General features: G+C 34.2%; 1 long non-coding RNA gene across 1 annotated transcript in view; it reads right to left on the bottom strand.

Annotated features, from left to right (window-relative positions):
* The window catches only part of LOC136825776 (uncharacterized), a 478,081-nt gene that overhangs the window by 301,330 nt on the left and 160,584 nt on the right, over positions 1–16,167 (bottom strand). The window contains exon 3 of the long non-coding RNA XR_010849454.1: positions 2,120–2,174. This is a non-coding gene — a long non-coding RNA (uncharacterized lncRNA). The remainder of the gene's footprint in view (positions 1–2,119; positions 2,175–16,167) is intronic.

The following is a 16,167-nucleotide window of genomic DNA, read 5'->3' as shown; positions in this document are numbered from 1 at the left end:
GGTATAATGTAAAACTATATCAGTCCTATTCTACTTAACGTGATTTGTACTATAACTACGGTAATTCTTTACTACTGTATGATGGTTGAAATACAAGCAAAACGGCTGTTGTTATCCGATTCGGTTATAAGAAAAACAACAGTTTCTCGTTTGATTGTTTATGGCTGTACACATTTACGCAAGAGTATAACATTACTAACAATACTGTTATCATTCTCTTTTACTTTTTAAACTAGAAGATGGGATAATGAGATGGAGGAAAAGAAGTTGGTCTATTGTAATTTGGTCTCTCTCGCTGCCTGGTTGTATGCTGCTGCCTGCGCCAGCGTGAAATTAAAAAATATTTTATAAATATTGTCGTATCGGTATTTATTGCTTACCCCATCGCAAAATAGAATTAACCTAAGGCAAACTATCGTAACTCGAGCACTACTTGGGTACCTGAGTATTTTAATAGTTTTATCACAAAGAGTACATTTAGTCATGAAAATTATATGAAAATACGGTAATTAGTGAATATTTCTCAGTGAAAAATACCGCGAATGGGCGAATTTTCAGTGAATAATGCGTATATATGTTCCATAGAGAAATCCGCAAATAGGTGAGTCTGCGAATCATGAGGCCACGAATAAAGGGCGTTTACTGTAAAATGCATACACACACACACATACACACACACACACACACACATATATATATATATATATATATATATATATATATATATATATATATAAATAAATATATAATATATATATATATATATATATATATATAAATATACATAATATATATATATATATATATATATATATATATATATATATATATATATATATATATATATATATATATATATATATATATATATATATATATATATATATATATATATATATATATATATATATATATATATATATATATATATATATATTAGCTGACCAACCTGCCGTGCCTGGGAAACTCTGAATGACAACCAATAAAATCTTTCTCCTCTCTCTCTCTTTCTCTCTCTCTAACACCCTCTCTACTCTCTCTCTCACTTCCTCTCCCCCTCACCCTCTCTCTCTATCTCACTCTCCTTTTCCTGTTATGAAAGTTGCATCAATTACATTGCCCAACATTTTTGACATTTTATATTTCACCCATTCTCACTCCCATTCCTATCGGGGCTGAACTTAGACTTAAAGGGCATCGGCAGTGTTACTATTCATCTTAACAACCTCGAAAACATTGGATTAAATACTAATATCTGTCATTTTTGGCATTTTATTTTTCACTCCTTATCATTGCCCCCACCCCTTCCTATTGGGGCTGAACCATTCATCTCAGCAACCTCGAAAACTATGGATTAGATACTAATATCTGTCGTTTTTGGTTATTTTTACATGTCAGCCACTTTCCACCTGCACCCCCTTTGGTGCCAGTGATGTCTTACCCCACCCCTACAGTTTTCTTTTCCAGATAGTAAGTCATATGTATACCAAAATGAGTTATGATAAACCTGTAGAGTTTATTTAGTTACTAAGTCTACAGGCAGAACCAGCCCCATTTCAGTAAAGCCCTTCCCACCCCCACCCCTCTTTGGCGCCCTTTGGTGTTAGTGATGTCTTACCCCCACAGTATTCTTTTCCAGATAGTAAGTCATGTGTATAACAAGTTTGGTTGAAATTATCAATGCGTTTCAGAATTATGCTGGAACATATGCACACACACATACATACATCCATATATATATATATATATATATATATATATATATATATATATATATATATATATATATATATATATATATGATAATAATGGTACTGTTGCAAATAATAATGATAACGTCAATAGAGTGAGTTTTGATGGCTAATGGTTGGCAAAAGCGGCCAAAAAAAGTGCAATAATGAATTCCTGAAATGAGATTCTCAAAGTTATAACACACTGCTGTCTAATTAATAATTTCAGGAATTGTTTTCGTTCTGCAAGAAATCCTACATACTATGAGTGGAAACACAAATCCTGTTTAACACTACATTGCACCACAGAATGAACGTCGGAGAGTATCTCTATTCGAACTTACGATGACGCGTGTTCAGAGGAAATTAATAAAAAATTGTGTACATACATTAATGGACTCCGGACACCATAAATCCAGTTCGCAGGGACCTCATCTCTAGGACCTACGAAAGGACAAGCAGATATTTCCTACATTAGTGGAGAACTTGCTTGATAATGCTGAATAAATTATTTATAGTAAATATTTAGCTTAAATGTTTAAAGTAAAAATAACCCTTGTCGACAGACGAAAGACCAATGGAATATTTGTCCATATTTACTCGTACAATTCATCTTACAATAGCACAAATGGAATTTGAAGATTGACAACAAAATATCCTCTGAAACGCGTCAGGATACCTATTTCCTCTTTTCTCCCAAATCCATTAGACCATTAATGGACCCTATTCTATCTGATTACCAAACTCAAGCACCACAATCACTCTGCACTTAATTCAATTTCCATTGATCTCTCCTGTCGATATGGATAACCATGAGGACTCTAATTATATAAAAGTGAACGTAAACAGGACATCGGTAATTGGGTTTGGGAGCATGGGGTGGGGAGGAGAAGAATGGGAAATTATGACTGAATACATTATACTGTTCATTATCACTTGGTTACCGTCCCCGATTAGGATTTAATCTTAAGAGTACCGGCAATCACTTACAACCAACATTATGTAGAGAGAGAGAGAGAGAGAGAGAGAGAGAGAGAGAGAGAGAGAGAGAGAGAGAGAGAGAGAGAGAGAAGTAGATATGACTTACTAATGATGGAGCGAGTGCAGAGAGGGTACCGACTTATAAGTCCTAATTACCGTCAGGAGCTTCTTCGATTATCTGATGTTTAGGCAATTACCGCTGACTTGTGAAACGCCAACGACTGATGTTCTTAATGAGGATGCTAGACCCTTCGTACCCTTCAAAACTAGTGCCACGTAGGAATTTATTCCGAACTTCTATGAATAGCTCGATCCTCGTAAACAGATTCATACTGAACACAGTCTCTCTCTCTCTCTCTCTCTCTCTCTCTCTCTCTCTCTCTCTCTCTCTCTCTCTTCTCTCTTTATATATATATATATATATATATATATATATATATATATATATATATATATGTGTGTGTGTGTGTGTGTGTAAATAAATATATATTCATATATATACATATAAATATATATATATATAATATATATATATATATATATATATATATATATATACATATATATATATATATATATATGAATATAATACGTGTATACACACACACACACACACACACACACACACACATATATATATATATATATATATATATATATATATATATATATATATATATATATATAATATAACATCATCCTTATTACACAAATCCAATATCATATAATACAAAAGAAGACTATTGATTACTCTTCGGACAGCAAAAAAAATTTACTGTATCAAAACTTTCTAGGGATCCAAATATGTCTTGAAATTTTTATGCAACGGTCGACGAACTGTTCAATGTCACGCCCATATCAGAGAGAAAGAAAAATGAAAAAAATTATCTGGGAGCAAAAACGAGCCGGACCTAGACAAGAAGGAACTAAATGGTTCCCATGATAAAAAGGCAAATTTATACATGGATGCGACTGGAAGCATAGTAACAAAACTTATTATCCAATTCCACAACAAGTAAAAAACACATTCGACGTCGGCTCCCACTTTCCATCCAGTACCCATATTTGTTCAAACTATGAGATAGAGTCTCACAGTCCCTGCTTCTCCTCAAAAGTCAAATATGAAAAGAAACAGAGGAAGTAATCCGTATGATCACGCCCCGACTAGAGGGCACCCCACCCCTCAAGTATATTACAATATAAGAAAAGGAACAGAAGAAATAATCATTGTGGTCTTGACCCCATTTGCATGAGGTACCCATCAATATGTACCGTTCAATAGGACGTTCGATTGGTACTCGTCAGATGCGAAGCCCTCCCTCGGTCCATTTGTGATATCTTCCAGACCCTCTTCTGAACCAGGTGGTTAAGTGCTTGGTAAGGGAAGATATCAGGGATTTCATGTCAGGTAAAATGTTCTCTTGTTGAAGTTCGAAATCTTCTATTTAGGAGTCTGAGAATCATTATGGGCTACAACTTATTCACCATTTGGAAAGGCATGTACATTTGCACGAAATCCTTCTTGTACGCGTGTACATGATAGTAAGTAGGGAAAGTGATTTACACATTTGCAAAACAAAATGTGTATATACGTATTCTATAAAACTAAGCGCACAATAACAAAGCCCATCACGCCAAAGCATCCAAACATATATTTATATATCAAAAATAATAACAGGCTAATAGTTCCCCTTCTCTAGAGGTAGTACAAGTTAATTACAAAAAGGCAGTTACTTTCCCAATCACTCATTTTCTTGAATCAAGAAGAAAAGTACTGTGCAGCGGCCGTATCCACATTCTTATAACAAAACAGTTAAAACAAATAATATCACACTCTATGCACCTCCAACAGCAATCACCACGATTCTCTATTTCAGCTCTCTTAAATTTCAACACTTCTGTTGAAGGTCTACGAAACTTCCAAAAGTTCCAGGTATTCCAAAAGTTCCAGATATATAATCTTGCTCACTTCCACCTACATGCAAAAGATCAGGTATTGGTGGATTAATAAGCCCCGTAGTTTTTGACTGACAGAAGAAGGGTATGATTGCACTTGTGTCTGTGAGTATTTGTCCGCAAAATACCTTTGATTTAAGTGTACTCTGCATGAGTGGGCTATGGGCCAAGGAAGAAATGATGAGATTTTTTAGACGGATCCGAATCCCGGTGCGGATAGATTTTTTTTATCGTTTCAATATAAGAAAAAAACACTATGCGTCCCAAATTAATGATGAAAGTTAATAAATACCTCAGTTAACGACTTCCGATTTTATACCAATTGTAAAAAGTAAATGGATCGAAATGTGCGCCAATAGTGGTTGGCGCTGTCGGAAATATGCGATGTGTGTGTGTTTTACTTACTAAATCTAAAAAGACAAATTAACGAAATCTTCAGCGATTTGAGAATATGTTGTTACTTTTCATTGTTCTTCTCTTAAAGTAAATACGAAAATAAAAAGTACTCTCTCTCTCTCTCAACAACTCCTAATTCATCTTCGGGTAGGGCAAAGGCGTTACCGTACAGAACAATTTGGAGGTCATTATGTTTACAAATTCTACGGTTGTAACCCCACCGCGATGAGGAAGATTAAACTAAGGACCACAGAATGCGTGAGGACGTTTCGCCTCTCATTTGGAATGCTCCTAGAAGCCATAGATATGAATTTTCTCCAGAACTTCGTGATTGTCTATTGCTTAACAATTAAAATGAAGGATAATACAAAGCAAAGGATGGGACCAATGTGACAGTGAATTATGACGTTTAGATTATTGAAAAAAATAGTGTTATAATTGTAGGTATTCATAATTTGGTTAACCTACAAATATTCCCAAAAGTTTATCACGTGTTTTATTTCATAAAATGTAATTACTCTTCTATACAATATCAATCCATAATCATTATCAAAAATGAAAATTCTCTGATTATTGTTTTTTAATTCAAATGCTCCTATATGCTATGAGCATATAGGAACATTAATTGTATCCCTTATTATGCATTGGAAGCTTTCTCTCAGCTTGATGGTAATTTTATCTATCTATCTGTCTACCTAATACACATGTGTGTGTGTCTTTATACATAATACATACATATATATACTTATAAATTATCCAATACCGAAACGGTCTGCAGATATACAGCAAATGTTCAGTCAACAGTAAGTTATGATCCCAAGTTATCACGAAAAAAATTAATAAATTAGTAACACAAAAAGCAATGACTGAAGCAGCTTCTGTGTTGTAAAATGAAACAATTTTCTGATGAAATGTGTTTGTTGCAGGCACACGTATATATATATATACATACATACATACATACATACATATATATATATATATATATATATATATATATATATATATATATATATATATTATATATATAAATTAGAACATTGACAATAAAAATCATACTCAAGAACACTTCAGAGATGCTGACGCCTTACTGATAATTAAATCTATTGGACAGATGGATACCTCCTGATCTGCTCAGCTGTAATTTAACCCGAAACATATTACAACAAAAACTGCAATGTAATAATGCTCTTATGAAGGAAGAACAGATGTATTAACTTTAGGGACATGGAGCCCTGCAGTAAAAAAGTTACCGAATTTGGAAATTTCTTCCCTCGCCATGATCATATTGTGTTAGAAACTTCGAAGCCCTATCGACAAAATCGCAAAAGTTACTGAAAAGGGCAGCTATTTATTTTTATGGCTACTTTCACTTGAATCAGAACAGCAATAGCAATGAAATATAATTCTACATAGGGTGTCACTTATGGCCACATAATTCTCTTTGACTTACAATATGTCTTGTTGTACTTGGACTTACAATATGTCTTATTGTACAGTTTCTACAGATAACTAATTCATCATTACGATTACTTAATTCATCTGTAATCTTTGGAAAACATGAGTTTACCTTTCAAAAATAAGTTTCTCTTTATACGTGCTAAACTTCAACAGACATTTAAAGAAAAATGCGATAAAGATTTTCAGCATTCCTCTCTATTATTATTGTCAAAGCTTCTAAAGCAAGAGGATTTTATAATAAAAATCCATATGAAACACACACACACATATATATAAATATAAATATATATATATATATATATATATATATATATATATATATATATATATATATATATATAGTACACATGGGAAATAATACACAGGGAAAAGAAAGAACTATTGTACATCTGCATATATATTTATATACATGTATATATATGTACATTATATATACATATAATATATATATATATATATACAGTATATATATGTGTGTTTTTTGTATGTATGTATTAGAACAATTAAGGAATGTAATTCATATATGTTTATATAGTATGTATATATATATATATATATATATATATATATATATATATATATATATATATATAAATCCCAAAATCAGAGATATTAAAAAATGTTAACATAACCTGACTCTGAAAGAAGCAAATAAGGAAAACCCAAAAGTGCACAACGCACCTTAGAGAGGTGAAATTTTTCCATTTAGCAAACATTCCAGCATAACCCTTAAAGGATCTTGTAATTGTTAGCCCTCTGTGACTTACCAAGAGTGCAAATTTAATTGGACGACAAGGAAAAAATAATCTAAGAAAAGAGATTGTATCTAATTGAGGCAATTTCCCCTCAGTTCAAACAAGCTGTAGGCATGTCCTGACAAATGCATAACTCTTTTTATATATCAACATTCTTGCTTCTTTTGGTTCAGAGAATTACTGGTCAAGCATGGTAATTATGGCTAATTATGGTAAGCATCCTATTTCTCATAAGTCGCAAGATCTTATCGAAATTTTCATTAGCCCTTGACACAAAATGAGCTCCGCGTTATAATGCTATAATTTACAATAACACAGCACAGTTCAAAGTACTGTGCGTCATTAACTCTTCTGAAGTTTATTCAAAGAGTAATTATCTGTTATAGCGATTTCCTAAGAATTCAGAGGGTCAATTCTTGTGTCCTCATATCACACGTCTCCAAAATAGACTGTGAAGAGGGAAGAAGATGCAACTAAGAGAAAACGGAAAGCAGGTTAGAACTAAAAAGAGTTGAAGGAAAAGTTCTGATAAAATCTGAGATTGGGAAGAATATAATATTTTGCATTAAAGAAGTTGTTTCCAGCATCCTCCGACTTACCCTCCCCTCCTACTCCGCTTCTCCACACAAACTTCCGAAAAAGGAAAGAGAAGATGAGAAGAGAAGAGAAGATAAGAGAATACAGAAGAGGAGGTGGAGAGAAGGAAGACATGAAGAGAACGGCCACAAGGCACGTCGTGATTTATGACCGGTACATGGAGCTGGGATATCTAGCGGTCATTAAAACCGTCATCAACCCCCTCTCATAGAATGACCTCTGACCCAGCCGACCCTTTGACCACGCGCTTTCATCAGAGCAAAAAATTAAAATGAAAATAATTAATTAATTCCCTTCAAGATTGTAGATAAATTACCATCGTAACCTGATCTGTTGCTTGCTGTTATTGAACGGGTGCATTAGACTTTGAATTAAATAGCTTTTATGATGTTCATTAAAAATTCATATGCTGGCCGGGATCTTTCGAGAAGAAGGAAGCAAATAGTAATTGCATTATTTAGCTTAAAACACGAGATAATTACCTGGAATCACTATAATGCATGCAGCCGCGAAATGGAATTTAGGTCAACATACATGCAAGTTCATATATACTCTCACATAACTATTGCATCTATCTGATCAATATAGGGCGTGTATATATGTGTGTGTATATATATGTGTGTGCGTGCGTGTATGTGCATGTATGTATGTATGTATGTATACACATACTGTATATATGTATATATACATATATATATACATACATACATACATACATACATACATACATGCACACAGTATATATATATAATATATACTGTATATATATATTTATATATGTATATACAGTATGTATATACATGTATATATATATATAATATATATATATATATATATATATATATATATATATATATATATATATATATATATTATATATATATACAGTATACAAGTAACCTAAAAGTCAAGCACATATCAATGTTGAACAGGTATCGGGCACAGGCGATGGGCACGCCCTGTTGTATCCCATTATGTTTCTGTTGACGTAAGAAGTGAACTAGGTGACTATAATTTTTATAGTAGTTAGAGGAGACGACTTTAGTGGTCACCACCAGGGTTTAATTACATGGGCTTTCTGTGAACCGTAAAGAAGGGTGCCACGACCCATGAAACTCTTAGCCACGGCCCGGTGGTGGCCTGTGTTGTTGGCACCAACAGCGGTGCCAGACGCACGATCACGGCTAAATTTATATTTTAATGAAATCAAAACTACTGAGGCTAGAGGGTTGAAATTTGGTATGTTTGATGACTGAAGGGGGATGATCAATATACCAATTTGCAGCCCTCTAGCCTCAGTAGTTTTTGAGATATGAGGGCGGAAAGAAAAAGTGCGGACGGACAGACAAATAGCCATCTCAACAGTTTTCTCTTACAGAAAACTAACTGGGGTTAGAATCCAGGCCGACTACATAGCAGTGCGGACATATCTATGAAATTTCTGTAGTCCTATGAAATATACGAATATGTATACAAACATACATATATATAAATACATACATATATATATATATATATTTATTTACTTATATATAGTAGTGTGTGTGTGTGTATGACTCTGTGTAGTGTGAGTGTGTTTGAATATATATATATATATATATATATATATATATATATATATATATATATATATATATAATGTCATTCATTTTACATATGATATTCTTGAACTTTCAAATAATAAAACCACACATAACTTACTAAAATCGGATATACTTTACCTTGAGAAAACTGTAACCTATTTCATACAGTTTCCCTTTTTGTAAGTTGTTTCCCAGATAAGGTGAATTGATACCAATAAGTTATTTGTGTGTGTGTATATATATAATATATATATATTTGTATATATATATATATATATGTGTGTGTGTTTGATTTTAAATTACGAAAAAATAAAAATCGTGATTATACAAAAATATTGGTCATGAAGGAAAATGAACAATGAGATGCTAAGTTCTTGTGCCTTATTACCAAGACATGGTCACAGCAACTCAAGATGTACAGAGACAAGGGTGCATATATATGGTGGGTATAAGTCCAAAGGGAATACAAAAAGGTTGGGAGGTCACAGAACAGTCAACAGATTAACATCGAAATCTACCTATTGGTAATCCTCTTCATTCTGCCTTTCAAATCCTTCTGGAACATATGTTTTGTTACAGGGTCAAAAGAAAAAATCTTTGCCATATATTAATACTTTTATCCTAGGTCAACTGAATCATAACAGACTCCAACAAGCTTCATAATATTACAATGCTTTGCGTCCATTTTACTCTGTGGGACTTTTCACTTAGATGCAAAAATAAAAGCATTACTAGTCTGGCCTGTTCTTATTGAATATTCAAGTTGTTTTAACCTGGTATTTATATTACTTAGGTCAGACCAGTAAAGAATTAAATACCAGATTAAAACAACACAAATATTCAGTAAGAACAGGTCAGACGAATAATGCTCTACTTTTGCATCTAAGTGAAAAGTCCTACAGAATAAACTGGACGCAAAGCAATGTAATATTACGGAGTAATGAAACTATTTCCAGGAAGTTGTTGGAATCTGTTATCATTCAGTTGACCTGGGATACAAATATCAATATAAGCCAAGATTATTTTCTTTTGACTCTGTAATAAAACATATGTTCCAGAAGGATTTGAAAGACAGAATAAAGAGGACTACCAATAAGTATATTTCGATGTTAATCCGTTGCCTGTTCTGTACCTCCTAACCTTTATGTATTCCCTTAGTACTTATATCCACCGTATATATACACCCTTGTCTCTGTATATCTTTAATTGCTGTGACCATGCCTTGGTAATAAGACGAAATTACTTAGCATGTCATTGTTTCACTTTTCCTCCGTGGCTGTAACTTTGTTCATATATATATATATATATATATATATATATGTGTGTGTGTGTGTGTGTGTGTGTGTAATTTGCATACAAAGTAATACCAGTCTGAACAATAGGTGTACAGCAGTAACCTGTTTCACAACTATAAGAGAATATAAGGTAAACGGATGTCAGGAGAGAACCCCAAAGAAAGTTACGTACGCTTCAACTTACCTAGAATTTTTTTTATTTATTTCTGTCCCGCATTTCCGTTTTGTTTCTGTGTTCCTTCCAATCTTGATTTCCAGAACAACAGATTCTCATTTTCATTCTTTAGTCTATGCCAATTCTAACCTCTTTCATTTTCAACTTGTTATGATCATATTCACATTTCTTCATCATACGATTTTTTTCCAAGCGGGTGGCAGCAAGAGAATAGAGACTTCTCGACAAGTTTCTGAGGATGAGGATACTAGCCTTACGCCCTTTTATTGAACCACACTTACAAGCGTAAGCCTGTCACTCAACCAATGAGCTATATATATGTATGTGTGTGTGTGTGTAAAATCCAGATACATTTTACTAGACTCTGAACAGACCCAACTCCGCCATTTTTGTATAGTGTTTTAGTGGTTGTTACTTTTTAGAAGGAAATACTTGTATAGAATTACTAAACACTGTCATCGGAGACATATGAATCATAATGGCTACAGTGATCTCTTAACTTCTCGATTTCTTCTTTTTTTTAATATACCTGAATATGCATAAGCTTTATACATTAATCTCTGAATAAACTGCAATGAAAGCAATTTACTCTACCTTCCTTGGAATCTTGAAGACTACAGACATAGCGCCATAAAATAATAATATGATAATTAAAAAGAGATACTTTCATAATAAAAGTTAGAACGACATGAGGAGGTCGGTGGTCTTGAGAGTTCCATAGACATTATATTTAAAACTAATAATTTCAAAGTTCACGTGATCAACCCAGGATGGAGAGAGAGAGAGAGAGAGAGAGAGAGAGAGAGAGAGAGAGAGAGAGAGAACATATTCACAGCCTGAAGCTAGAAGGTTTAAACAAAATCTAGGCTATCATTTACGCATAAAGCTGCCAGATGCTCTTAGCATCATCACTCTATCCTCAGGATCCCAACCACACTACGTGATAAAACACTGGCAAAAGTTGTTTCAAAACATCATAAAAGACGGGTGAAATGGATCTTTATCGAGTGACGCCCTGGAAATCATTCGAGGTTCGTCAATAAAAGACCACCTAAACTCCACTTTATACAACTTGAACCAGATCTCTCTTCGGAATATATACATATATAGGAAACTCGCTGCACTTCTGGCCCCAAAACCAAGGAATCAGCGCAAAACAGACCACAGCTAATTTACGAATACTGAAATGTTTGGGTGCTTAAATGCAACGGAATAGTTAAAGAAAACTGGCAAGACTAACAATGAAATAGATACATAATAAATGAAAATCAAAGTAATAACAATGTAAAAACCTAAGAGCAAGAGCGGGTAGTAAAACAACAAAACGGAAAAATACGTGACCGACTTACATAAAAAAAATGAAGGAAATATATATGAAAGATTATATTTTGTACCCGAAATAAATGCCTATTATGGAAAGGTAATGATAATAATCAATGGTGAGTACTGTATTAAAAAAGTAAGCCTTCAGGGTTTCGACAATATTGTCTTGGGTTTTCTGTTTTATTCACAAATGAGCATTCTTTTATGAGAACGCTCGGTAATGGAGTTAGTAATCTTTATATTTCTTTCGCAAACGTCACGTGCATTATAAAAGATAAAATTAAAATAATTTTGGGATAAAATGAGGAGGCACTCCTTTTATAGCCGGACAGACCCAATATTATTTAATTAACTGCTGTTGACTTCTAGTGGAACGCCATTAACGAGTTTAAAGCCAACGGAACAGATTATATACACTCACGGTTGGAAAATGACCGAAGGAAAAAACACGAAAGATTAATCTACTGTATGAATTACAAACGAAATCAACAACATAAATATCAATGCAAATCGACGTTGTCGTAAGTGTACCATCAAGTTACAGGACCTAAATCAAAATTAATGAAACATTATCAAAGATGCAAACCAATAAGGCTTCAGAATTAAAGAGTCAACAGTAAGGTACAAACCTCCAAGGACAGAAACAATCCCTACAGTGCTCAGAGTATCAAAGGCTTACAAAACAATAAAGTATCACCATCAAAACAACAACAAAAAAAAAAAAACAGCTCAGCATAATGGCTAATAAAATGCAAGTGGATAGATTAAATCCCTGGTTAGGTCCTATCACTCACCTGCCTACGACATACATCCAAAGGCTTTTTTTTCTCTCTTTTTTAATCGCAAGACGTCTTAGAAAGTGCTGCGGGAAGTTGACGGCGCAATGACATGGCTATTTCGATGAGGTGTGAGGAGAATTATGAGGTGGGTGAGGCTTGGCAAAGGACGGGCGGTGTGGGGAGGTTGGCTGAACAATGAGAGAAAAGTGTGTATGTGATACCAGCGGTATATAAAAAAAATACAAAAAGGAAATGCAAATGATGAAGAAGGAAGCCAGAAACTGACTGGCAGAAAAAACTTATCCTGTGACAGTGAATAAAAATTAAATGGAAGGAGGGAAAAAATTAAAAATAAAGGACGAGAAAGGGGACAGAAAGAAATAAAAAGAGCAAACAATATATGAAAAAGACAAATACTGAAAGAAATGCTGAACATGAAACCTAAGGGACAGAAGAAATTTAGCACACCTCTGAAAAACGCACGTTAACACAAATCATGTAACCACATTCACAGCACACGTTACAACAGAAATACGCATATTCAAACACATTTTTACAACTGGAAGAACACAAAAATGAAGTCGGTTGCAAAAACAAAATGAAAGCAAACAACGCTCATAATTTAATATGCAATTGAAACTACTCACACTTCCGAGTACGTATAATCCGAGTAACTGCAGTACTCTAAAACGCGCTAGTTTACAAACACAAGCATACAAAATATATAAAACATACTTGCAAACTTCCATGCCACATCAGATATAAAAAAAAAAAACACTAAATTTCCACACAAATATCCAGACTGAAGTTATTTACATAAAGCATAACTAGGCAAAACTCAAAATAAAAATTCTGACGTGCAAAAATCACTCATGGAAATATACACCTGGCAAAACAAATACAGTATCAACAGAACACATCAGTAACCCTAACCTCGGCAAACTCAACCACATGCACAAAAAGGCCAAATCATTGCCGATTTTAACACACGACCCACCCATGAACACGGAAGCTTTCGGTACATAATTAAAGCAAATACAGAAAACTGAGCTCCAAGATCTGTATTCATGTCTGGCGATGGAACTCGACCAAGTCAATAAGCATTCCAGCAAAATGGAACGATCGACAATGCCAGCAGAACCTTCCTGGGCCTGACATTCTGCTGTCTAATCGAACCTAGTGGATTATAACATGTGACCCCCTCGAGTATGACGTGTGAGAATAATCTACGTTATTATTACTCCCGTCTGTTAGCAGGATTTAATCAGACCTGACGATCAGTGGCAATTCGAACTGGACAAGAGACCCGAGCCTCAGGTACGAAAGAGGTGGGAACCGATTTGACAGTCTGGCCTTTCAAACGATATAATTACTGTCATTACGGGTACTTCAACCGCCTCTCGCATTCCCAGCTCTCGAAAAACCTCCGGAAACGGTTCTGTACCTCGAAATATAAATACGGAATATATACTCCATGAACATTCACACAAGATGGTCACATGCGTGAATGTGTTCGTATGTTCTTTACTCCTCTGAAATAGCGTTTGCAGACAAATACTTCTAGTGACCAATATGTTTGCGTTACTGTACACAGTACCACGGGGATACATAACTGTACACATACATACATGCATAAATACACACGAACGCACTTATATATAAATATATATGTATATATGCATATACATACACATACATACATATATATATATATATATATATATATATATATATATATATTCTACAAAAATTGTACTTTCCCTTATTTGCTGGACTCCAAAAAAAGCAGAATACAAACAAATGTTCCACGAAATTTAAAATATAACCATTATTATCTTACCTATTTTCTTCATTGGGTCTCTCTCTCTCTCTCTCTCTCTCTCTCTCTCTCTCTCTCTCTCTCTCTCTCTGCATGAACAGAACCGTTAAGGGGCAGGATAGAAATAATCCTGCCTGTATATGAAATGTAAGCAAAAATAAAGTACAGAATACCTCACGGCAATGGCAGAGATATTCTTCTTATGAATCAACGTATCATGAACAATTACAGGAACAAGAGAAAGACGAGTATCATAAAGTTAAGTTCCAAAATGAAAATTATAGTTTTAAAACGCTCTGAAAACAGGGTGTTCTAGAGACCAGATGCAATAAAGAATCTAAATTTCCAAAACTTCAAGCCTGCTCATTAACGCGGAATCTCAGTGATGTTCCAGCATGGTTGTCTAAATGTAATTTATATGCCATGTGCGTGAGATTTCCAGGGGAGTATGGTAACTCATGCTATGCCTATTTTCTTTAACCAATCACTGAAGTTTTGGGCAGCGTCAATTTCAAATCGGTATGTCTTCTTAACTGAGTTAAAAGGAAAAATATATTCAACCGGGTCAATAACGATTAACAGAGCTGAATTAGTGATATAATGACACCAATAAGTAATTGAATATCCATCACATTTATACCGTAATGAAGTCAGTCAATCACTACACTCAAAATAACGTTAAAATTACGGCTGATGGGATTTTTGTCAGTATTGAACAAACCAAATTTTCGAAAAAGAAATGTGTCATTATCCTAAATTCATGAAAAATTCCTTATTCAACCTTATTCAGTTCATACGCAGGAAATAGCACCGTCAAATTCTGGCTGATACGAGGCGTTCCTTTTGAGCGACACGCTGTCTTGCTCAAGTTCCTAAACGCAGACCATATTAAGTAAAACCACGCCCCTCCGCCGCTAGAGTTCCTTATAAGGCGTGGCAGTGTCAATAAAGCAGCTGAGGAGAAACCACAGGAGTCACCTTCTAGCATCTCCATTGGTGTCAAGATGGTGACGTCATCCTTCAAGTAGCCAATCAGAGTCACGAATAACCGCAAGCATATACGGCTACCTGTTGCCACCTAATGATTTGCAAATATTACTCGCGAAATGAAAGATAACCTTTGATGATGGTATCTGTGACAACATTTACAAACCAGAATCTTTTTAAGAATGATATTAATGTAGAGAAAAAGATTTTCATCCTGATCCCAAATGGTCTTTGCAGAGAGATGAAAATCAGCAGCCCGATAGATAAGTTTTATTACACCTGGGTCCTTGCATATGATGTATATCATCTTTACAAAGCGCCATCTTCCTC

Source organism: Macrobrachium rosenbergii, chromosome 3 (genome assembly GCF_040412425.1).
Source record: "Macrobrachium rosenbergii isolate ZJJX-2024 chromosome 3, ASM4041242v1, whole genome shotgun sequence".
NCBI classification, from domain to species: domain Eukaryota; kingdom Metazoa; phylum Arthropoda; class Malacostraca; order Decapoda; family Palaemonidae; genus Macrobrachium; species Macrobrachium rosenbergii.
Note: the sequence above shows the minus strand (reverse complement) of the source record. Positions and strands in the feature narration are given on the sequence as shown.